At 39.6% G+C, this 25,291-nt stretch overlaps 1 long non-coding RNA gene across 1 annotated transcript in view; it reads left to right on the top strand.

The window, feature by feature from the left end:
- The window catches only part of LOC134471390 (uncharacterized), a 37,438-nt gene extending 29,741 nt beyond the window's left edge, over positions 1 to 7,697 (top strand). The window contains exons 2-4 of the long non-coding RNA XR_010040849.1: positions 1,766 to 1,872; positions 5,156 to 5,357; positions 6,849 to 7,697. This is a non-coding gene — a long non-coding RNA (uncharacterized LOC134471390). The remainder of the gene's footprint in view (positions 1 to 1,765; positions 1,873 to 5,155; positions 5,358 to 6,848) is intronic.
- The last annotated feature ends 17,594 nt before the right edge of the window (positions 7,698 to 25,291 follow it).

Raw genomic sequence — 25,291 nt, 5'->3', positions numbered from 1 at the left:
TCTCCTTAATTGCCATGCATGACTGTATTTGCTGAGCAGACTCCCCCTGTGACAACTGAATATTAGTGACCCTATTTTTAGATGAAGTAAGTGTGCCCCAACAGCATGCTGAGATTCAGAGGTACCTACGGGGTTTAAGCCCAGACTGTCTATCTGTAGAGTCCGCTCTCTTAACCTTGTATACCCAGCTATCATGTTAAAAAGAATTCATTGCATCCAGCTAGCTTATTACCCTCCAGCCTTTTGGGCATTATCTTACGTGTGAGGAGGTATTTTGGGAGGGGCGACCCCCTTATCCCACAAGGAATAGATCCACCTTTGTGCCTCTGCGAAATTTATCTGAGTCCTTGTTTTCAGTTTTTGAAGAAACTTTCCTTTTCTGGTTAAAGAGAATTGCTCGACTTTTCATTGAGGAATACCTCCTGAGATTTTGCTATTTGTAATTCTATTAAGCAGAACTCTTAAACATAATTACTGAAAAACAACCTTAATAAAATCTGACTTGAGGCAAGTCCTGAAATAACCAGTTCGGAGAGGAACCTAATTAGCTATTTTTCCCTATTCTTGACGCCACAAAGCACATTAAAGCTGTAAATGGCCTTAGAGATTATCCAAGCTCTTAACCTCATTTTGGTAATACAGGCCTTCTTAACATCTGAAAAATACTATGAAGCCTCTCCCAAGAGAAATGCATGTTCTGTCTCTCTCTTGCTGCTTTTTTCACACCTATACACATGCAAGTACATTACACACACACACACATACACACTTTACCTATAATTTTGGCTTTATTCATTTATTTATTTATTTTGGTGCATTGTCACCCTGACAGCCACTCATGGCCCCCCCAGATTAACCTTTCCTGTTCTAGGCTGATCTCTTCCCTCATGAAGAAGTTGATACTCACTAAAGTAAAATAAATGCCTTTCCCAGGCTTACACAGTTCAATAGCTGTTAAACTAATCTGGTTGAGCTAGTTACGCTGCAGTAATAACAACAATAATTTCAGTAGCTTCAAACGCACATTTGTTTTAAGCTAACAGTTTCCACGGTTAGCTAGGGCTCTCCTCCATGCCGTTTTATGTAGTAACTCGAGGTACCTGATAAATGCCTTCTACGTCAGTTGTGATCGTGACAGCTCAGAGCTTTGCAAGGCATGCACTGATCTTAAAGGCTCTGCTTGAAAGTGGTGTCTCACTGCTGGTCATACTTCACTGGCCAAAGTGAGTCTCACAGCCCTGCAGAGATCCTTGATGGCCAGCACAAACTACTCCAAGCTAGAAAAGCCAGAGGAGGAACCAAGGCATTTTAACATTTTATCCAAAGCTCTTTACTATCCCAAGAATGCCATATCGTCCTCAGGTTCACCTGGACATCCTATGGACTTGTCATCCACTTGGGAGGACTTTGTTGCTGATGCAAAATTGAGCCTAAGTCGAGGCTTCCTTTCCTTTTGTTTGTACAAGCTGGTTGGCTGGTGCAGTTCATTTAAGATACTTGGGTCATTACGGAGTTGATACAACACTCACTGTACAAACTAAAATCTTTTCTTTGTATTATCTGATGACTCTCACATGCCTTTTTATTTCTACTAGTCATTTATTTTTCCTGGTCTGCAGTAGTGTGGGACCCATCATGTTGCCAATGCAAACACAGTACAGAAGAGTTTTTGGATTTTTCTTATGCTGGTAATTAGCGATATTTGTGATGCTCTGTCTCTCTGTCTTTTGTTTTTCATGTTTTGTTTTTTGTCTTTTTGAGACAGTTTCACTATGCTGTTCAGGCTGGCCTTAAACTCACTGTGTAGCCCAGGCTGGGATCAAACTCACAGCAGTGCTCCTGCCTCAGCCTCACAACATACTGGGATTACAGGTATGTGCCACCATGCCCAGCTGCTCTCTTTTTTTAAAATTAAATCTCCAATTACTTGTTCATTTTATAAATTACTGAATACCAGCATTGCCCTGAGGGTTGTAAGAATAATTCAGTTACAAAAGTCACAAAAATGTGGCTTGATATAGTTGCTCAAAACACGTAATGTGGTGTGTGAGTGTGAGTATGTGAATGTGTGTGTGAGTGTGAATATTTATATTTTGAAACCAATATAGGAGAATGGTTAAGAGTACACACTCTGGAATCTGACAGGCTAGTTAACACCTTGATGCCACCACTTACTAGGAGACCTAAAATTTCAGGCAATTATATTCAGCCTTTTGGGTCTCAGTTTTCTTATCTGCTAATGACACTACTGCTCTCTTGGGCTGCAGAGGAAATTAATTGAAATAACACCTGTAAAGCATGTACCACAGGACGTGGCTTTGAGAAAGGCCTTGACACAGTTGGCTATTACTGTTATCAGAGTTCTTACTAGAGGACCTGAACAGCATTTGACAGGAGGAAAGAGCATGGGCTTTGGACCTTAGCTCGGTCAGTGCACAAATTTGGGTGAATTAGTTACTGCTGTAAGGCTTAGTGCTTCAATAATGTGAAAAGAAGCCCCTTTATCTTGCAGAGTAGTTGGGATGATCCCCTAGGGATATGACCCAACTATCTTACAGGGTCCCTGGCATGTTGGAGATTAACAGATACGGGTTCTTTCAGAAGCTGTGGGGCACATGGTGCTGAGTGAATGAGTCCTCTCCCTTACTTCCAGAGGTTTATAGTTTCGTTTTGGGGATAGTTACATGTTCACTTGTAACTATAGATAACCCGAATGGTGCGTGCTGTCCAAGAGCCCTAGCTAATAGGCTGCGCATGTCTGCATCAGATGAGTTTCTGTGAGTTTCCGAGGTGAGTTACAGTGGTGCCTTGGTTTGCAAACTCAGGTCTCTCCCCAGTTCTGGTAGCAGACCAAACTGGATGAGAACCAAAGCAAATTTTATCATAAGGTCAACATTGAACTTAAACATTGAATTTGATTTGATTCTTGTCCAACTCAATTTATGACCAGAATAGTGGAAAGAATCAAGTTCACGAACTGATGTATCACTTACGGCTTTGCTGAGAAAAAGGTCTCCTTACTAAAAAGATACTTTGATTAACAAACACCATTTAGTTTCCTTTCTGTCTCTTCATCAATCTCTTCCTCATTCTCAAACCTGAGAATAGCCTACTTTACAGAAAATAGAAATCCATCACCCTTCCTGCTCATAGTTTGCGGATGCACTGTTTTGTGGTTGTAATGTTCACAGCAGCTCCCATTAAATTTAATTTACTATAATTCCCTGAACTTTGAGGCCCTTGTTTTTCATTTGCTTCCTCAGAGTCAATGCCTTAGGCCCCAGGAATCAATTGTGGAAGGACTTACTTAATATTCAGAATCAATGAACATACAGGAGAAATGTTTTAGCAGAGGCAGACCTCAAGTGATGGGGTGAGTTCTTTTACTAAGAACTTTATTCTTAGTAAAATAGTTTTATATGCTTCTTTCTGGTTCTTTTGGCTGTTGCATTTCTCCACTTATCATCAAATCAGGTGCACTGGAGGCGCCTGCGCTTGGGCATTCTTCCCTAAAGATGTCGCAGTCTCTCGGTGCTGTGATTGTTTCCTTTTAATCCTTTAATCTTTTTAATCTTGATTGTTTCCTTTTAATCATGACTGGGTTTGCTTCACATTGGAGAAACCCTCTTTTTCCATTTTACACAGCTCTTGCTGACATGCCACGTGACATAAAATTTGTCTAGAGCGATCTCCAGGCCAGCTAGACTTTTTCTTGTCCCATTTGTCTGAGGTGTCAGGATTTAGATTACAGTGTTCATCTTCTCCCAAATTCCCTATCCTTTAACCCCAGTAAAGCAGCACCCATGCTTAAGGAGATGGTTGGGTAGTTTTTCATTGCTTTTCATCCTGTACACCTCTATTGAGGTGCTAGGGATTGGTGGTCATTCTGCACCTATGACATTTTGGTTATAGCTTGACCCTTCTCCAACATTAGGAACCATCATTTTACACAATCTGACTGTATCTTCCTAGCTGTACTTACTGGCACCAGAAACAGGGTAATACGTCTCTCCTTTGAGATTTTTGGATCTGGGACTGAGAAAGAATTGGGCCAGTCTGTTTATGGGGACTGGAGTCACAGATGTGACAGTGAGGGGAGCTGGATGCCAATTTCTTCCCAAGTGGAACTGATGTGCAGAGAGAAAAAACCCAAGCAGGCATATGCAGGCAGGAGAGTGGAGAGAGAGTGGAGGGGTGGAGGGTCCGAGGACATTCGTAGTCTGGTTCCCATTTTTCCTAATAGCCAGTAGGGTGGATTCTTCACTGAGTTCTGTAAGATGCTCTCAAACCTTTCAGTTACTCTTGTTGGGCTTAGATGGAGACAGGTTCGTTTCTGGTACAGGTAATCAAAGAGTGCTGACTGGCACTGGGTTTTTCTCTATTGAATTACTGGGTTTATTTATTTTATTTTTATTTTTGGTACTAGAGATTGAACTCATGACTTTGTGCTTACCAGGGAAGTGCGTAAGCCACTGAGCTAAATCCCCAGCCCTGAGTTTAGCTTTTGATAACAGGTAACCAAGAGAGAAGTTAGGCTATTCTTCAGCATCCTTGCAATTAAAAGAAAAATGTTAAAACCTCAAGACTCTAATCAACGAATACATCCAACAGAACTGAAAGCAGGATCCTGAATAGGAATTTGTGCACCCATGCTTATAGCACCATTATCCACCACCAAAAAGTGGAAACAAGCCAAGTGTCCACTGACAAATGAACAGATAAACAGAATGCAAGGTACAATGGAATATTAGTTGATCTTAAAGTAAAGTTGATCTTAAAGTAAAAGTAAAATTTTAATATATGCCACAATGTGGATCAATGTTGGGAACATTATACTAAATTAAGTAATTCACTCATAAAAAGACAAAGATTGTGTATTTACCATAGTGAGAGACATAGAATAATCAAGACACCGAGATAGAAAGTAGAATGGTGAAGGATTGAGAGAATGGAAATGTTCTTCTTTTTCCTCTCTATCTGTCACCATCCCCATTGTTTGTGGTCCATATATCCTTTGATTTGCTAAAATAAAAGCTTCAACTTGAGGGAAGTGTTTTCTTTAAAGAACACAAGGCTTAAAACCTGAAGCTTTGTACTTCTAAAAGCAAAAGTACTCTGTAAATGCAAATGATTATTGTTTCTGTTTGTTTTATAGGTTGTTAAGATCATAGAATCTGGCTAGAAAGCGGTTCACAAATTTTACAATGGGGAAAAAACACAGAATGGAAAGTTTACTCCATGCAAAGATCTCTCACTTTCTAGAGGGGTTCAGACACCAAAGTGAGGTGCTCTTCGCAAGCCCAGTGTACAGTGTGGAGCCTCGAGTCCCCTGCCCTCATCCCGGAGTCTCACCACAGGTGCGCTGGCAGAGGCCAGTTCTGGGCGGAGGTTCAGGAACAGTTTGTTACGGCATCACTCCTGGCAAATACAAATTTGTCTTTTTTCCACTAATGCCAGGTTTGCTTCGTCTGGCCTCGTTTATCTGGCAAGACTCAGGAACGGTGCTCCAGCTTTCCACAGCTGCCTGCTCCTCACAAATAGGCTGGGTGTGGTTGTTTTAAAGGGCTCACAGTTTAGGATATGGTATTTTCCATGTTGCCTTTCATTTATTTCCTCCTTGGTGCTCTCTTCCAACTGTTTCTGTTGCTTCTTCTTAATTTGAATGCTGGAAGTTTTAACTGCAATTTCATTGGGCATGCTTTTATTCCATCAATATTTTTATACCCTGTCTGGTCACCTGTGATTATGGACCCTGTCATCATTTCAAATAAAGATCAAGCAATTTGCCTATGTAATTTTTTAAAGATAAAGGCCCAGTGGAAGTGAATATAATTGGTGAGATGATTTACATGGATTTTGGAGAAAAGAGATTGCATTGTTTAAATATTGAGGTGAATATACTTAAGTATGATTATGCCAATAGGGAAAATATCCTCAGAGTTTAAAAAAATTCTTATTCCTCAAGAAGAAAACCATTTATAACTGGGTCTCATGGTGTACCCTTGTAATCCTATCACTCTGGGAGACTGAGGCAGGAAGATTGCAAATTTGAGCTCAGACTGAGGGCAATTTAGCAATTGAGACTGTGTCTCAAATAAATAAACAAATAAATTTTAAAAATGAAAAGTTGGGGATATACTGTAGAGCAAAGCCCTGGGTTCAATCTTGCCTTACCAAAAAATTTTAAGGCCATGTATATTATTACTTCACTCTGTCACTTAGAATTCATTGAAGTTTCCTGTTGTTAGGGTGAAGTTCAAGTGAATTGGAGGGGCCTTACAAGGCCTGGTGTACCTGACTTCTTCCTCTGCTGAATCTCCAGCCTTCACCTTCTGGTTGCAACAAATCAATTTTTTTCATTTTCTGTAGAACACCAAACTTTTTCAACTCTGGGTCATCACATTGGATTTTTTCTCCCTCAAACACTGCACCCATTCATCTCCATTTGGTGAATCCTCCTGAGTGGTTCTCTCTAAGGAGCCTTGGGAATCTCCTAGGTGAAGGTCTTCTCTTCGAGGTTCTGTCATCATGGCAGGTTGTCATCTGCTCATTTCATCCCTTTCATGAGTCTGTAAAATTGCTTAACAGTAGGGATCACGCCTTTTTGTTACCATTTTAGCTTTTATACTTGGTCTGGTTTGCACATAGTAAGTGCTCAGTAAATACTTCATTAGTACATTGGGACAGTTCACTGAGAAAAGGAATCAAGATATAAATTATGAATCCCCTGCTTTCATTTACTTGTGTACCTGAATTAGCAGTCAGTTGCAATTGAACAGTATTGAACCAGCTGCTTCCATCTACTCTTTTGCTTCACTCAGTCATTCACTTACCTTTCTGTCTTACAGGTGAAGATCTTTGGGCTCAGTGAGGACAAGCAACAAAATTATGGCAACTTTTCACAGGAAGAACTGAGTTCTGGAGACCTAACTACTCATGATTTTGACCCTACAGCAGACTGTGGTCTCTTCAAATATTTGACCATCTCCATATCTTCTTGCCACATCCATCTGTTAGACTCTCCTTCTGGGACAGAGAAACCCATGAGTTGCTTTCATAAAAGGTAACTCTGAGATGGAAATTGGAAGGAACATTTGAGGGGAGGAAGCCTAGTTGAGAAGTCCAAACACTTAACTATGCTAAGTGACACAGGGTAAGTCACTTAGCATCTTGGGAGCTTCACTTTCTCATCTATGCAATGAGTGAAGATGACTGGATAAGTTTTAGGGGAACTTCAGCTTTAAGTTTGGTACCCTAAATTTGCAAACTGGTGTAAGGCAGTGATTACTGTGCAATGCACCACTAAGCCTACTTGAGACATCTGACTTCTCAGGGGTCACCCTGAAATTACATTCTGAAAGAAAAAGGAAGAGAAAAAACACAATTTCATATCATGCAGTTATTTACATTTTTTGTTCATACACAGGTAACAAAATAATAACTATGAGCCAGGAGAGAATTGAATAAAAATAATAATTCATAGAGAATATTCCAGCTTTCCATCTGCTGTCAATATCGTCCCCCAAATAAGCCCAGGGGAAATTTCTGTCTCTTCTACACACTCTCCTACAATCATGGAACATTCTAACAGACATTTATTTTATGAAAATTGTTTATAGCTCTGAATCTCTTAAAATTACTTTATGTACTTAAGCAATTAGCAATGTGATTTCATGTCTTATTGCTACCTAAGCAAATCTGAAATGTAAAAATGCAAATTGTAGAGAATGAAAATAGATTTTAGGTTATTTGCACATACGTTGATTTCCATGAACAATTAAAATTTACCATATTTGTAATGATTTTTAAAGGTGCTAAAGTAAGTAGAATAATTATATAATCTATGTATTAATTTCATAAAAACCAAGAAAACTGTCATTCTGAATTTGAAAAGACAAGTTAACTTTGTCTTTAATGTAGCTGAAAACAGGGAGCATTATAGAGTAAATTTTTAAAAATTAACTATAAAAGTTTTAACATTCTCATAGGTCATATGGCTACCTTAACTCCTCTTTAAAAATTGAAGCTGTGGAAAAGATATTAAAATTAACAAGAGGTTTGAACTTGAGAATTAGTCTGAGATTAAAACAGTAGCCACGGGCAAACAGTAGAAAATGAAAAGGAAAATGAGAATTTTCCTCCTGCTTTCTTTCTGTGTATGAAACTACAGAATACTAAAGTCTGGAAATTCATCTTTTTGTGTGACCAGCTGTGAATGTCAGTTGAGACAAGTCACACTAGCTCTCTGGTGAAATGACTATTTTATAAAGAGTTTCACCTCCGTAACTTTAGGAAGATGATAGAAATATCCCAACAGTACTGACTGCCATAGATTGCAGCCTTATGGCAAGTTAGACAAATTTTGAAAGTATATGTACACTTTTCATGGGAAAAAATTCTATTTTTGTTTCTTTTCAGGTCAACTTCCTGTATTAAGATAAGATTTCTACTACCAAAATGGCCTAATTACTGGTACTTTAGTATGAGAATGTATAAAAGCCAAACCCTATAGATCATAGATGTAAAAATTCCTGAAGATCTTCACCTGTGTAAAAATGTCATACGTATTTCTTTAATTGATTTAGAATCAAAACTATATTTCTAGCAGGACTTTTGAAGTATTGAGATATCTCATGAAAAATGGATTTCTTTTCCCTTTTAAGAACAGGGCACATTTTTAAAGAAGTTAATTAAGAATAGCATTATTTCCTTTGACAACAAATCAATAACATCATTCTAGAATGTTAAGCACCTTTCTCTGAAGAATATATTCAAGTGAGAAATCCAATTTTTCTTGTTCGTAAAATTGCAAATTCAATTTATCTCTGTGACAATGTAAAACTACATATCATCTATGGAGCACAGAGTGTTTATTTCATCTGCTAAAATTTAGAAGGAAGCAAGGAGAGAGTGGAGCTTCAGTGTTAAGTTTCAGGGAAAATCTTCACTTCAATTTCAAAACAACAGTGATGATGATGATAATGTAGACTAAGGGATCAGGGCTCATTTTGATGTTGAGTTTTGCTGTGGCCTGAATGTTTGTGTCAACCACAAATCATGTGTTGAAACTGTAATCTCCAAGGTAATGGTATTAGGAGATGAGGTCTTTTAGAGGTGACTAAATCATGAAGGGAGAGTTCCTCATGGATGGGATTAGTGCTTTTTAAAAGAAACCTCAACAGCTGCTTTATCCCTTTTACTATATCAGGATACACAGAGAAGGAGCCATCTATAAATCAGAAAGTGGGCCTTTACTTGACACAAAATCTGCCAGTGCCTTGGTCCTGGACTTGTTAGTCTTCAGAACCATGAGAAAAGCATTTCTGTTACTTAGAAGCCATCCCGTCTATAATATTTTGTTATATCTGCCCAAACAAAGAAAGTAAGTAGGCTGGCTTGAAGCAGATGTTCAGGAGTAAACTCTGGGAAACTCCAGAATGCACAAGTCAGCTAAAGCATGATGAGTAGGGGGAAAAATGATGATGAGCAACAAGGAAAGGATTTAATTAGTGCCAAAGAAAATGCTGAGCTAGGTAGCTCAGTGGCAAGAATGGTGGTACATGGGGAGTTATGAATAGTATGAACGTGACTGAGAGAGGCTACTGGGGCTGGAAACATGAGGTCAGCTCAGGAGGGACCTGGAGGATTCCAGGGTGGTAATTATTAGTGGGTCCACCTGACTTGCTACCAACCATGTGTTTCTGAACAATTTTATGATAACATAATTGTAATAAAGCAAGCACATGTTTAGTAGCTGATTATTTAAAATAAATCTATAGCTCAGCATGGTGACAGACACTTGTGTCTTGGTTACTTTTCCCTTGTTGTTGGGACAAAATACTTGATGCCCACAATGAAGGAGGGAAAGGTGTATTTAGCTCACAGTTTGTGGAGGTTTCAGTCCATACTTGGCTGGCTCCAAGGCAGAGTAGCACATGGCAGAGGGCAACAGTTAGTTCATGGTGGCTGGAAGACAGTAGAAACAACAAGAGCAAAAAGAAAGAGAAGACTCTGTCCCTTATATTGTAAGTCAGTCACCCATCCTAGAGTGGGTGTAGCACTCATAATTCCAGCATTGGATTTTGTGAATCAGTCACAAACTCTAGAAGTCTGCCACCATGACCACACGAGGCTTTGCAGGACATCCAGACACAAACCATAACATTCTGCCCCTGAACCCTCCCCAAGACTCATGCACATCTTTTATGCAAAAGACATTTAGTCCATCTCTAAGAGTTGCCAAAGTCCTAACAGTTTCAGCATTGCTGAAAAGTCCAAGTCTAAAATCTACTCTGAGATTTAAGGCAAACTGCCAGCTGTGAGCCCCTGTACAAATGAAATGTTAAACACTTACAACTTTCAATGGCACAAGATAAACATTTCGTCCCAAAAGGTACAAACAGGGGAACTCAAAAGACTGGAACAAAAGCAAGTCCAAAATCTAGCAAGGCAATTAAGTCCTGTAGTTCCATGTGGAATACCAAAGCAATCTGTGGCAAATTGTGAGCTCCAAAAAGCTTGTATGACTCTGCCCCTATGGCACTTACGGCGGTTGTAGCTCCCATGGCTTCTCTTTTAGGCCCACTTTGCTCAGTCCTTGCAATTTTCTATCCACATTCTTGGGTCTTCTAAACTTCTGGGTTCTCCACTACACACTTGGCTTTACCCTCATAGCTTCACACACTGCCCTCTCAGGGGCACACTGTGTTCCCAGGCCTTCTGATGAAATCAATGTGGAAGTCTTTTAACCTCTGAATTCTTGCATTCTGCATATACCTAAAACAAGCACTGCTTGGATGATGCTGAGGTCTGCTGCCTGCTGAACCAGTCTTTCCTCTCTTTTGGCCCTAAATGTCAAGTGCCTGGATCACTGGGCACTCCGACCTTGATTCTGAGAAACAAATTCTCTATGTTGCTACCTTTCTGAAACCTGGTGTGATTGCCACCATTTTGGAACCTGGTGTGCACTCTGCCACCATCCTGGAACATAATGTGGCTGCTGCCATTCCAGAACATGGTGCTCTGTGATTTTCTCCTCAATGCAAAGTCTGTCACTTCTGCAGTTTTGAGGCTGCAAAGGGAGGAGACTTGCTGCTTCTTGTGATGTCCCTGGGCCATCTTTTGTATGCTCCTGTTCCATCTCAGCAATGTAGATCTCCTCAGCTCTGTCTTTAGAGTTCATAGTATTACTGGAGCTTTTTTTTCTGACCAAATTCACAACATTTTAAATCATCCTTCTGGGCTCTTTGCTCTTGGTTCTCAACATAAATCTGGCTAAAACCCCTCAACAATGGCCATGCCACCACCCCCAACATTAACCGCACTTGAGATTTTTTTCTGCCAGATTAATTAGTCCACTTCTCTGAATCTTAGTCCCAGGCAAAATCTCTGGACATGAGCAAAATGCAGACAAACTTTGTGCCAAGCCATAACATATGTCATCTGTATTCTAACAACCAATACAGTTCTTCTTCCCAACAGAAACCTCTTAAGCCTGGTCTTTATTGGCAGAATTTCTATCAGTCTCCTGGCTTTCTGAGCTCTGACTGGAATCTCCCAAACAGAGCAGCCTAAGGTGTTCCAGTTCTACTCTTTCAGGCAACACCTCTCAAACTTTCTAAACTCTTCCCATAAGCCATTCTTAAAGGCTTTTGAACCACAGGTCAGGCATAGTTACAGCAACAACCCCACTTCTATGGTACCAAATTCTGTCCTGGTTACTTTTCTCTTATTGCTGAGACAAAATACCTAACACCCAAAATTAGGGAAGGAAAAGTTTATTTAGCTCACAGTTTGTGGAGGTTTCAGTCCATACTTGGCTGCCTCCAAGGCAGAGTAGTGCGTGGCAGAGGATTACAGTTCATGGCAACAGAAGACAGCAAAAACAACGAAAGCAAAGAGAGAGAAGTACAAGAGAAGATTTTTTTCTGTTGCTTATATTATGTGTAGGCTACCCGCCCTGGGTGGGTGTAACACTCATACCCATAATCTTAACATTGGACCACGAATCAATCACAAACCTAGAAACCTGCCACCATGACTGCATGAGGCTTTGGGGGGGGACATCCACACACAAATGATAACAACCTGAATCTCAGCACTTTGTGAGGAGAATTACAAGTTGGACTTCAGCCTGGACAATTTAACAACTTAATGAGGTCCTGTGTCAAAATGAAAGAGAGAGAAAGAGAGAGAGAGAGACAGAGACAGAGATAGAGAGAGAGCCAAAGATGTAGCTTACTGGCTCAGTGTGAAAGTCCTGAGTTCAATCCTAAGTACCACTTAAAATAACTAATTAATTAATATATGTAAAGAAAAGTACTTTGGTAACACAAATACCAATTATCTGCATTATTTCTTTTAAAATTCAAGATTCCAGTGAAGCGTGGTAGAGTAGCATACTTCTATAATCTCAATAATTGAGCGACTGAGGCAGGAGGATTGCTGAAAGTTCAAGACCAGCCCATGTTATATAGTAGGTTCAAGACTAGTGTGAACTATGTAGTGAGACACTGTCTCAAAAAAAATAAGATAAATAAATTAAAATAAGTTAAAATTCAAGGTTCTTGTTGTTGAATTTCTTCAAGTCAATGAATGAGTGAATCGGGGCTGTGGAGCAAGAAATGAACATTGCTTTATTGTGGGGTGTGGTAGCTTGAAAAGACAGAATGTTCCCAACTGAAACAGCCCCTTGTCATTTTCTACTTCAGCTCTTCAACCTCCAAAAGAGAAAGAAATGAAGATTTAGGGCTTCACGCCAGATTAAGTAGTGAGGCACTGAGAGTTAACCAAAGGCTGAGGGATCTGTTCCTGGCTCGTAGCTGGCTGGTTGGAAAGTGAAGGGTAGAACCCACTGGTCCCCCCTCTCTCACATGACCCATTCTGCCTGTGTCTCCTTGGGTGCACGGTGCACTGTGTGCAGAGTGGGAGCACAGCCACAGCGCCTCATTTCTCTGAGGCCCTTTCCAGCTCCAAATCCTGGGCTTCTATAGCACCACTTTAATTCCTGTTTTTTTAAGACTGTTGCCTGAAAGGATTCATTGTAGGAGCAGGATGCAGCCAGAATAGAAATAACTGTTATTGGCTCCCTAGTGGCCAGGGACTACAGTAACATATCTTATGGAAGGAGATAGATAATAATAAAGGAAGAAATTTATCTCCCCCAAAGTAATAAAGCTTTAAAACTGAGTGCAGAGGAAAATAACAACAGCAGCAGCAGCAACTTAGTTTCTCTTCCATTCTCCCAGAATCTATCAAATATGGCACCGTAAATTGGTCCAAACTTCACAGACGCTATAAGCATGATGTGTTTGAATACGCCATCCATCTCCAAAAACCTGTCATTCTGTTCTAGCTTTTTCTACTCTTTGTGCCATTATTTAACTTAGTTTTTGTCATTTCTTCTCAGAGAGCCACGTGTATCTTTAGTCTCCCAGAAATGAGCCCTATACTTGTAACTGCAAAAGATGTATCATCTGAGAGGGAGAAAGCAAGATTAAATGTAATTCTTAAGCACCATTTTTTAACTCTCTCCAAATACCATATTACTGATCCACACAAAATATCTTTTTTCCCCCTTATGGATTTCTTGCTAAAAATATCTTACATCATAGGTACTCATATTAAGTCTTCCACATAGCAAAAGGTTTAGTTGAGTCACCCAAAGAAAAATAGGAATGACTAAAAGACCCTAAATGAAAACCATCTTTAAATAGAAACCACTCTCTGATGACAACATTGTCTAAATTTTAGATTGCTTGGGAGGTATCAAATAAAACATTTAAATAGCCATCTTGTGCCTCCATATAGACAAAGCCACACATGCAAAGAATTTTATAGTGGGAAGAAATCTTGGAATTTCTGGGGAAATTTTCTTATTTTGTATATGAGGAGATGAAGCTCCAGAGTTGGATTAGGAGGGCCGCTCAGACCCTGCTTCAAGTACCAGTCTCCAAAGAGCACAAAGACATTGCTAGAATCAGTAAGAAATCAGTGTCAGATAACTCAGCTCTTCATACCCAGATCCTTATTATTTTGTGTGCAATCTGTTAAAAGTTGATGTCTGCTAAAATATCTGCTAATAAAGAATAATTGGTGTGGTTTGTTAAGCAACAGTAAGTAATTTGCAGCCTTCAGCTATAGCCTACTAGTAGCTTTCCTGGTATGTGCACGGCCCTGGATTAAATCCCTACTGCTGAAAACCAAATAGGGAATGGTTTAGCATCAGAATTTTAACTTCTATGGTTTGCTCCCAATCATACTACTTTTTAAAGCATGCATTAACTTTTAAATTCACAAAAGAGAACAAGAGGTACAGAAGAGTGAATGACATTTCTCTTAGATTTATATTTGAAAAGAACACCAATCCAACTCTGGCCAATAGGAAATATATCGGCAATAAAATTTCTTACTGAAGGTAAACATTTAAAAATTCATATTCTCTTTATTCCTACAAGATGACAAAAATGAATTTTAAAAAAGACTGGCAGAATGTTAATCATTATCGTGCCCCAGATACCCACATATCTTAGCCAGGCCTTAAGATCACACACAAAAAAGGCTGGTTACCAAGACCACGTAGCCTTTGTTGTGTTCATATTGATAAATAGAATTCAACAAATAATGATACTGTGCTGCACTAGAACATTGTGCTACACAAATAAAATAGTGGAATGGTTCCTTTCCCAGGATATTCTGTCTTAGCTGTGAAAAAGACATGTAAACATTAACAATCCTGGAGCTTAGTTCCTGAGACAGCTGGAGGTCCTTGGGGAAACAGAATATGGGCAGCCTATGCTCGCTGCTGTTTTGTGTTTAGATGTCCCCGAAAGCTTCATGCCATGTGGGGGATAGGCTTTTCAGAGGTGGCTGAATCTAGAGTTTGTGATTAGTTCATTGTCTAGTGCTGGGCGTGGAAGGGTGAGTGCTACATATGCCCTAGGGCAGATAGCTTGCATACCATATAAGGGAGGAAAAGAGGCTTGCTCCCCATTTTGCTCTTGTATGCTTTTGATGTCTTTTGCCACTCTGAATGGTTATCCTTCAGCTACGTCACCCCGCCTTGGAGCACTAAGTATGGACTAAAACCTCCACAAACTATGAGCTAAATAGATCTTTCCTCTCTTAGTTTTGAATCTCAGGTATTTTGTCTCAGCAACAAGAAAAAACTAAGACAAATACCCAAATGCTTCAAAGAGGAAGTGACCTTGGAGCTGATAACTGAAGGATGGATAAGAGTTTTCCAGGAGAAACAGATCAGGAAAGAGAACAAGAGATCCTGGTGGAGTCAGCACATACATTGACCTCTGAGACTTCCTGGTGAAAATGTTCACCTGCAAAAGAATTAAGATGTGTTATGTACTCATGCCAGCTCCCCACAATGAATATAATTGTTATGTTCTGCAACATGTACCAATAAATATTTTTACAAGAGTATTTTAAAAAGCATCTGCAAAAAGTGAGGAAATATAGTGTGCAGTGATAAATTACAATACATAACATTCAAATTCCCCACTGGGCCTTGAGGAGTTTTTGCTCTAGCTGCTGAGAGCAGTGCTGGGATACCTCTCAGCTCTTTGCCTTCTCTAGAAATTGCCTTAGCTGTTAAGACTGCTGCGGCCCATGTCTTGGCCATTTTCCTGGGCACATCCAATGACTGGTCCAGGTGGAGATGCCCCAACTTGAGATGCTGATAAAGGCTCATTCCTATTTCCAGCTCCCTAAGGAGTCAGCTGCTACCACCTGTATTCAGTGCAACTCCTCTTCCCATCCGTGCTTCCATTCCTTTCCTTGACTACTTACGTCAGGAGGTTTTTAAAGGCTTAGCTCCACCTTTCTGTTCAGCGGGAACTGCAGAGGGTGCAGCGTGCAGAACTGAATTTTAACCAGGATGCACCAAACATGGGTTTGCCTAAGAGGCTGAAACTTAGAGTATGGCTATTGTTGAAAATAATTTTTAAATCAAATGAATCAAAGTATAAATTACATGTAATTACACTGTCTTAACACGTGCAATGACTTTTAAGGTTAATATTCAACTATGCAGCTATTATGATCAGAATAGAAATTGTTCCATCACTCTCAAAATTCTTTAGTCAACGTCCTGGTATGAGACAACTGCTTAGCTGTTTTTTTTTTTTTTGTAATAGTTTATCAGGGCCTTTTAAAAATCAAACTATGCCAAATATGCTCTTTATTTGAAGGATACCGCCACTGGATATAAAATTCTTGATTACAGTGGTTTTTTTCATACTGTAAAGATGTTGCATTATCTCACTGGGACAGTTTCTGATAAAGTCTGTGATTTTTCTCCAGATATAATGTGTCTTTTCCCATATATATTCTCTTAAGATCTTTGCTCTTTCGATGATTTTAGGCAGTTTGTACACATGTCTTCAGGTGTGTGTTTGGGTGTGTATATATTTAGACGAACACCCAAGCATGTATTCATTAAAGTTCTTGCATGAGTGGATTTGGGATTTTTATCAAATTTTAAATTGTCATTCAAATTTTTTAGCACCTTGATATCTTGTTCTGTAATAGTTTTTATTTCATAAGATTTAGTGCATTGTATCTTGGCACAATGATTGATATATAAAATGCACTCCAAAAAAAACTCCATCAGTAGGATGTCAGGTATCAATTATCCCAAACTGATGTTTAATATTTACACAGGCCATGGACATAGATCAAGACTGTTACGGGCAAACCAGCATGTATAGTTACATATGAGCATACAAAATGATTGTGTTGCTTCCATTTGTAACTTGGGACACAGTTATGTTGTGAAGGCTCCTTCTCTTTTCAGTGGATTTGCCCATAAATTGGAATGAAGTCACAAGGATTGTGGTCTAAACCATAAGTGATTACTCACTTACTGAACTTCAGTTTAAAAAAATTTTTTTTCAATTACTAGATTTTATTTTTTAGAACAGTTTTAGGTTTACAGAAGTTTGAACAGATAGTACAGAGAGTTCCTATGTATCCCTTTTCTCCCTTGTCAAAGTTTTCCCTATTAACAGCTTGCAGTAGTGTTGACATCAGACAATGGAATCTTTTGACCCGGAAGGAGATCAGGCCAAATATTGCAAGCACATCCACTCTTGCATGGGAAAGCTTTCTGGGGCAATGGGCTTCAACTAAACTGAGGATTTGGCAGAAAAGGTCAGCATTGGTTAAGAGAAGGACCAAGCTGCTCTCAAAACAAAGACAGCTGTACATTTTTTGATTTGCTTGGGTGCCCTAAAGTCTGCTAATACCCTTTAGGCCAGGCGCATGGTTTCAAAAGGTTTGTCCATTCGTGCTGGACTTGGACCAGCTGGTGGTCACAGTCAACTTGTCCTAAAGGCTGTTGCATTTTTATGCAGCTGGTGCAATCATCCTGCATAAAACATCCTGGCTTTGTGGGTCTAGGCCCTGTAATAGGGCTGACAAATTTTAGGCACTTGAGTTGCTGTGGCTGCTAAATAAGCACAAAGGTGAGGGCAGAAAAGAGAAAAAGAAGAAAACTCCCGGTCTAACAGGCAATAGGCCAAGTTAACGCTGTCTGATAGTCTTAAACAGAATCCTTTTAAAAATGATCACCATGTCTACTTGTAGACCTATGTAGAACCTGACCCAAGGGTTAAGACAACAAAGGAAACAAAAACAAAAACATATCAAGATAGCAATGTCCAATGTCATTCTGTTTTAGTCACTCATCAGATGTCTGTGAACTCAAGTCAGTGGCTTTTAGCAGAAGAGGACTTCCAGTTCCTGGGAAATAACCTAGGCAACTGTTACCATAACCCATGTCAGAGACATTAGCTACAGCAAAATCAAGGGAAACCAATCATGTGCTACCCACTGTGTGAATTTAAATCCAAAATTAGTGATCTTAAATTGATGAAGAGCAAAGGAAGTAGGGGGTTCATTTAAGTTTTTCCTGTATTATAATTTCTAATGTCATGCAAACATTCTGTATTTTTGGTTTAATCAGGACCTCATGATAGGTCTATTGTAAAGAGCACAATGGTAGAGGCTCCATTGTAAAGGGTCATATTTAATAGCAATCAGGTTTATTTTGCTGTCCCAACAACATGGTTCCCAAGTGTGTCAGTATGCTACAATTTTTATAGTCTATGAGCCAGTATTCACCAAGTATTGCTAACTAAAGTGCATAATTTACATTGGGCTCATTCTTTGTGATCATATATTTACCACTATAGCACCATCTAGGATAGCTTCACTGCCTTAGAAACAATCCCTGTGTCCCATCTGTGTACCTCTCTTCTCTAATCCCTGGGAACTGCTGCTCATTTTATTGCTCTATAGTTAGCATCTTCCAGAGTATCATATTGTTGAATCATAGAGTGGCCTTTTCTGACAGGATTCCTGCACAGAGCATTTAAAGTTCTTTCACCTCTCTTAGTGGCATTGAGATCATTTCTTTGCCTGTAAAACAATATAGCACACAACACAGTATGTTTATCCATTCACTTAGGAAGGACATCTTGGTTGCTTCCAATTGTTGGCAATTATGAATAAATACTCAGGAGTTTTTGTGTAGACATAAAATTTCCATTTGTTCGAAGAAATATCAAGGATCATTATTGCTAGATCATATGATAAGAGAAAGAAACTAAAGTGGCGGTACCATTTTGTATTCTCACTACCAGCTAATAAGAGTTTCTGTTGCTCCAAATCCTTGGCAGGACTTAGTGTTATCAGTTTGGTTTTTTTTAAACTTTAGCCAAGCTAATAAATTTATAGTGGTGTCATATTACTTGAATTTGCAATTGCTTAATGATACTTGATGGTGAGCATTCTCACATGCTTATTCCTTATCAGTATATCTTCTTTGGTGGTATGTCTGTTTAACTATTTGTCACATTTTTAATTGACCAATTTTTAATTTAATTTAAAAATTTTAAATTTCATTTATAAGTTTTATGAGTTCTTTTACATTTTGGATGAGTTCTTTATTGGATATGTGATTGCAGAAAACAGATATGTTTTATAAAGCCACCATGTGACTTTTTTTTGTTCTCTAGGTCCTGAGATATTTTTTACCCTACTGTCTTTTTGGGAATCCAAAGATAGATAGGTGATAGATAGATAGATCATTGATTGATGGATACATAGATGATAGATAGATAGATAGATAGATAGATAGATAGATGATAGATAGGTATTTTCCACAAATTACTGAAACTGTTCATTTTAAACCTTTCTTCTCTGTGTGCTTCAGTTTACAGGCTTAAATTTCTCTATCTTTAAGTTTGCAGATATTTTCTTCTGCACAAAAAGTTGCTCTTAATTTTACTTAATTTTTCCTTCCCACACTGACTATTCTCATCTCTAAAATTTGTGTTTCTGTTGGTTCTTTTTTGTTTTCAATTTCTCTCCTCATTGCTTATGCTTTCTTTTTCCTATTTTATCATATGCAATAGTTAATTTTATGACCTGGTCTGTTCACTCCATTATTTCTGACATTTCTGGATACGCTTCTATTGACTGATTTTCTCTTAAGTACAGATTATGTTTGCTGCTGCTTTTCATGTCTAGTAATTTTTTTACTGTGTGTTGGACATTTTAAATTTTATTATATTGAATTTTTTTTTCTTTAAAAGAGTATTAGAGTTTGTTTTAAAGGCATTAATGTTGGTTGGTCAATTTTATCCTTCCAAGTATTTAGAGCTCTGTTAACCAGGTTTGGTATAAACTTTACTAGGGCTAGTATATCTTATTATTGAGGTATAAATAATCCTTCTGAGTTTCTCCAAAAGTTCTGAGTATGCTCCACCTCAGCTGATCAGAATTTTAACATCTCTCAGAGTTTATAATCTCTGAAAATTGTTCAGTTTACAGTTTCCCAGTCATTCTTTGCCTGAATTAGAGCAATTTCCTATTGTGACCACACAAAGACTCAGCCTGCTTGCCGCAAATGGAAACCAATTAATCAAGAGGCAAGGTGGTAATAGAGAGAGAACTTTATTATAAAGAACTTTATTATAAAGAGAACTTTGTTATTATTTATAAAGAAAAATGGTGGGAAAATGAGTCATTTTTCTAGAAAGCTGAGTTAAGGACAATTTATGTACGTAGAAAATGGGCAGCTGGTGAGCACCTTCTTAGAGGTGGAAGTTTGTAGCCAAATAATGCAATTTGCTCTCAGTTGCCTAGTCATCAGATGTTTTTCCGCTCTGCAAATCTCAAGAAAAGATCATTATTTCTTCAAACTATTCTTGTCACTGATTAGCTAATCTATGTGCACTTCCTGACATATTACACAATAGGTAGATTAGAGGGGGTGGCTGCCAGAGGCCCATTACTTATCACCAAACTCCTGGTAATGCAAAAAAAACTTCACCTGATTATTGAGAAAGACAAGGGTCACAGGACGAACACGGAGGGGTCATAAGATCTGGTTTTATGTTCACCTTCACTATGAACTTCTGGTTTAGGGTTAGAAATGAATTTTAAGGAACCCAGAGCAAATTTCTGGAACTCTTTCTCTGCCTCATAGCTTCCAGCTGCCCTCGCCTCCCTAAATTTCAGTCTCTGTCTCTTCCCCCGAGTGATTCTTCTGCGCTCTTTTGGGGACTCTCCCCCTCACACTGCTTTTTACACATCGACTCCAGACAGAAAGCCAGACAATTTTTAAGACTCCATTTCATTTATTTCCTTTTCTTCCAAAAGCATAGTCCTGTGATGTCTGTTGTCTAATTTTTAAAAATAGGTATTTAGGGAAAGAGTTTTGCCCTAGAATAAATTACAGGATATTATGGTGGTGGTCTAACATGGAGGAAGGCCAAAGGGGGACACTTACCCTGACGGCCACTTCCTTCTTCTTCCCCTTCAACGGATTAGAACTTCCTCCTTCCTTTCCCATGCTCATGAAGAAAATTCCAATCAGCTTCTCGTGTGTCATAAATGCCCAACCCAAGCAGCACATCCTGTCAAAGTTCACATATGCCATCCACGCCTGTATCCAGCCAAAGGGGATGTAGCCCAGCCGCCATGGGTTGTGTGCTCCTTTCCACATCCTCCATAAATGCGTTCTTTTCTTTTTGTACTTTTTACTTCTCTACTGTGCCAGAAAACCCTAACACTTAGCATAATAGTGAACCCTTTCCTGCCTGAGTTGCAATCCAGGAAGGTTTATAATTGTAATCCTACAGAGAGGTTATTGGAATTCTAGTGAGTTAATTCCAATCTACCATTTCCAGTACAACCCATGGTACTGAGAAGAAAGGCACCGAGGCATAAATACAGTTGTGGGGAGCCAAGGTCTCCCAAGTCCAGCCAAGATGCTGTTCATTGGAACAAAGGCCTTGACCCAGAGCCCAACCCGGGTTTTATTGATTCTCCATGAGGGGAGTAGCTCGGGAATGAGAGACAGTGAGAGTGGCGGGCCATATGTGACTACCATGACTATCATGAGCTGGGCTAGGTAGGAGGTCTGAGATCATTTCTGCAATATGCAGAGGGCAAGAAATACAGAGAGAGCAATCTGCTTGACAACTGAGATAATAGCTAATAATTTGGGGTCAGTGCTTCAGTTCTGATGTACTATCCTTTTGCCCTGAGGAGTCATAGCCTCTTTCTCGACTGCCTGTCCCAGCCAACAGCATGGAGCATGGCTCTCCATCCCACCTGGCTTGACCATGTATTGGGAAGTCACTGGGTGGGGTAACGCTGACCTGTCACTTCGCTTCAGAGATTACATATCAGCTCCTCAGCCAGCCCAATTTACATTGCTTAAAGACAATTAAAAGGATAAAGAAATAGCTCAGCCAGCTCTGTGCATATCAATACATGGAGAGAGGGCCTAGTTTATACAAAATGGAGATAGCTCCTCTTCTCTTCAAGGAGAATCATCTCTATGGTTCTCCACATAACACATTTTGTTTATTTTATAAGTTATGGTGGCAATATGTCTGGTTCCAATTACTTATTACAATAGCAAAAATAATTATCAAAATTAAGTGTTTTAAAATTATGTAGTCTTTCCTTGACTTTATTCTAGCTCTGAGCCAACACCCTGGATAACTGAAAGACAGCCCAGGCAAGAGCAGCTCCCCTGGACCCCATATGCATGGGTGGCAAACCTACGGTCCACATGCTGCAGCAGACACCCCTCTCTGTTGGTGAATGAACCAAATCGCCCCAACAGCTGAGTGTCAGATAGTCAGGTTTAATTGCAGTGTCGGCACTCTGTGGATAGTGGGTTTAGGTTGCAGTTTGGGCACTCCTCTCTAAAAGGTTCGCCATCACTGCTCTAGAGAAACACAAGCATAGACCCAAGTGACTATCAGAACTGCATTGGCAGGAGCGCCTCTGCTGGTCGAGATCTGGTGCTCAGTACAAACTCAGCCGAACTCATGACCCAAAACACACATGTGTGACTTATGTTCACGCACGGGATGCTTCTTTGCAGCTCTTGCCTGTGTTCCTGAGTCAGAATGCTGCACAATGCGACATCACCTGAATGCAGCAGAAGTTTCTGAGTTGTGCCCGTGATGAGTTCAGAGACAGACACTGCTTCAGGGGGGTGGAAGTGTTTGAATGACAAAAGTACTTAGAAAAAAGACAAAGTAGCTTGTCAAATGCTTCTTCTCAAGCAACCTGAAAATAATAAACTCTTGCTGATCATTTATCATTTGCCTATAGAGCCAAATTTTAAAATTACAATATTTATTCCTGCCTTTCCTTGTGTTATTATTTTTTGTACCAGAGGTACTCTCAAAATTACTATAATATATGCAGCAACTGCACATGGCAACTAAAGAATGCTTGGATATATTTTAATAATTAGTATTTGTTAAATTTGAATGTATACAGATGTAGACATCAGCATATACACAATGCGATACCGATGCTTCACATTAGAAACTTAGATGTTGAATCTTAGAATTTCATGAAAATATTTATTAATACAAATAAGTTTGTAAAAATGCAAATTTATGATTCCACATTATTGAAATACTTTTAATTTAACATTTTTGTGTTGGTAAATTACATGTACCTTAGTCATTTGCCTTGTCTCTGGGTTGAAATACCTGACCCTTGCAATTCAGAGAAGTTGGTTTTGGCTCACAGTGTGGACGTTTCAGTCCTTGCATTGCAGGGGGCATGGTGGAAGGGCCTGACATGGAAGCAAACTGCTCAGTTCCTCATCACGGCAGACAGAAAGCAGAGAAGAAGGAAGAACTGGGGAGGGGAAGACATCCTTTCAGGCCACAGCCCCGGTGACGCCTCTTCTGACCAGGTCCCTCTCCCAGCCCCACATTTAGCCATGACACCCCCACAATTCCATCACCTTTCAAAAGCACCACCTGTGAGTATGCGAGGCTCTCAGGAGACATCTTGATAAAAATCGTAACACTATGTACTTTGCCTTTTCTTTTTATCAGATAACTTAGAATATTTTGGAAGAAATAAAATAAGAAACATGAAAAATTTAATTTTTAAGATAGGTAATAGGAAACAGATTCTTTGCAAATTGGAAAGGATCAAGAGATAGAGGGAAAGGAAGAGAAAGGGAAAGAGTTAAGATGTACTGTGCACATTTAGCCAAATTCTCAGGATAAATGCAATCCTTATGTACTGCAAATGTGTACTAATAAAAATTAAAATTAAAAATTATAAGATATAGTCAATATTTGCATGGTTTGAATTGGATATATTTCAATACTCATCACTGGGAGTGATTAGGAGTTGAAATCATGATACTGTATAGAAAACATGACAATAAAGTTTAGTTAAGTAGCTAAAAGGGAAATAAATAGATGTCATTATGAAGATGTGTATTTCTCTAGGCAGGAGATTTGCTAGAAAAATGTCATCTTTTAAAATAGCGTATTACCTTGATTTGCACCTTTTGCATTTACACTGGCAGTGTGGGACCCACCATTAGCACTCCTGATCTGGACTCTGTGAGTACCACGGGTAGGTGAGATTGAGAGGGATGGAGGACTGGAAGTGTCTCATTAGTTGCGAGACATCTCCAACTGGGCAGGTGAGGTGGAAACCTAGGAAGACTGACCCGAGAATGTCTCCTGAATTGCCAGTTACAGCTCTGTGGGGCGCTCTGTGTTCCCCAGTCCATGGTGGAGGGCAGGTAGGCTCGGCTTTGAGGCAGGATTCCAGCCATCCAAGGACTCAGCTGCAAGCAGGATCACCCAGGCAGATACCTGTTCAAACCAAAGGGTGAGAATTGGTGATGGAGCTGGTTGGGGAGCAGTGGGGAGACAGACAGGAAATGCCTGGCCCACTTTCCTTCCGTAGCACATTGCCCCCTTGCTTGCAGACCCCTGGGTGCCAGCTGTACCATCATGGACTGCTTCCCACGCTGGGCTGGACCAACAGAGCTGGTGCGAAACATTGTTGATTCCTGCTCAACAGGATGGGAGCAAAAAATGGGGATGTTTTTCTTTCTCCCATGTGATTAAGAATAATTTTTGCAGTAACGTTTTATAAATGATTTAATCATAAGCTTCTCTCTAGGCATTTCTTCTGTGACAAAATTTATGTTCTTGGAGGAACCAGCACAGTGGTGCGTTGTCTCTGTGCCAGTTGCCAAGGCAGACACAAAGAATTTGGGGCAGGACAGGCAGTGAGCAGCTTTGCACCTACAGCTTCAGCTGCGGGAGGGCATTGCACGTGTTGACAAACAGCTACTGAAACCAATCAGGAACTGAAAAAAGACCTTGAGGGATCATTCATTTGGCCAGCAGACAGTGCTCTCTTTCCAAACTGATCATCTAAGCAAACACTGTTAATAAAGCCGAAATTGGTGCCTGTATTTCCCACGGTGAAATGCTACTGCCAGTTACAAATTAGCCAAGACCACAGTCTGCAGGCGGGAGGAACCCGCACATTTTGGTATCTGTGCTTTCAGTGTCTGGACAGATGGTTCTACCCTAGCCTCCAGTACTATCACCAGGGCAGCTCTAAAAAATATTTTTGCTGAAGTCCCACTTCAGACAGGTAAATCAGAATCTCAGACATTGAATGCTGGCATATTCTATTTTTAAAAGCTATCCAGGCGATTCTGAAGTTCGTTAAATTAGCTTTAAAGCATCAAATATGTAGTAATTGCTTGAGAAAAATTCAATAAATTGAGGTTAGAAAAAGTAGCTTTTAAGAGGAAACAGAAGAGAGAGAGAGAGAGAGAGAGAGAGAGAGAGAGAGAGAGAGAGAGAATGAATCATTCCAGCTGGCAGAATGGTTTGCCATCTCATGGCTGTTCAAAAAATACATGAGAGCCAGGCGTGGTGGTACATGTCTCTAATTCCACAATTCTAGA

The sequence above is a fragment of the Cavia porcellus genome, unplaced genomic scaffold, assembly GCF_034190915.1.
Source record: "Cavia porcellus strain 051 isolate PalLab524CR breed Dunkin Hartley unplaced genomic scaffold, mCavPor4.1 scaffold_1, whole genome shotgun sequence".
Classification (NCBI taxonomy): Eukaryota; Metazoa; Chordata; class Mammalia; order Rodentia; family Caviidae; genus Cavia; species Cavia porcellus.
Note: the sequence above shows the minus strand (reverse complement) of the source record. Positions and strands in the feature narration are given on the sequence as shown.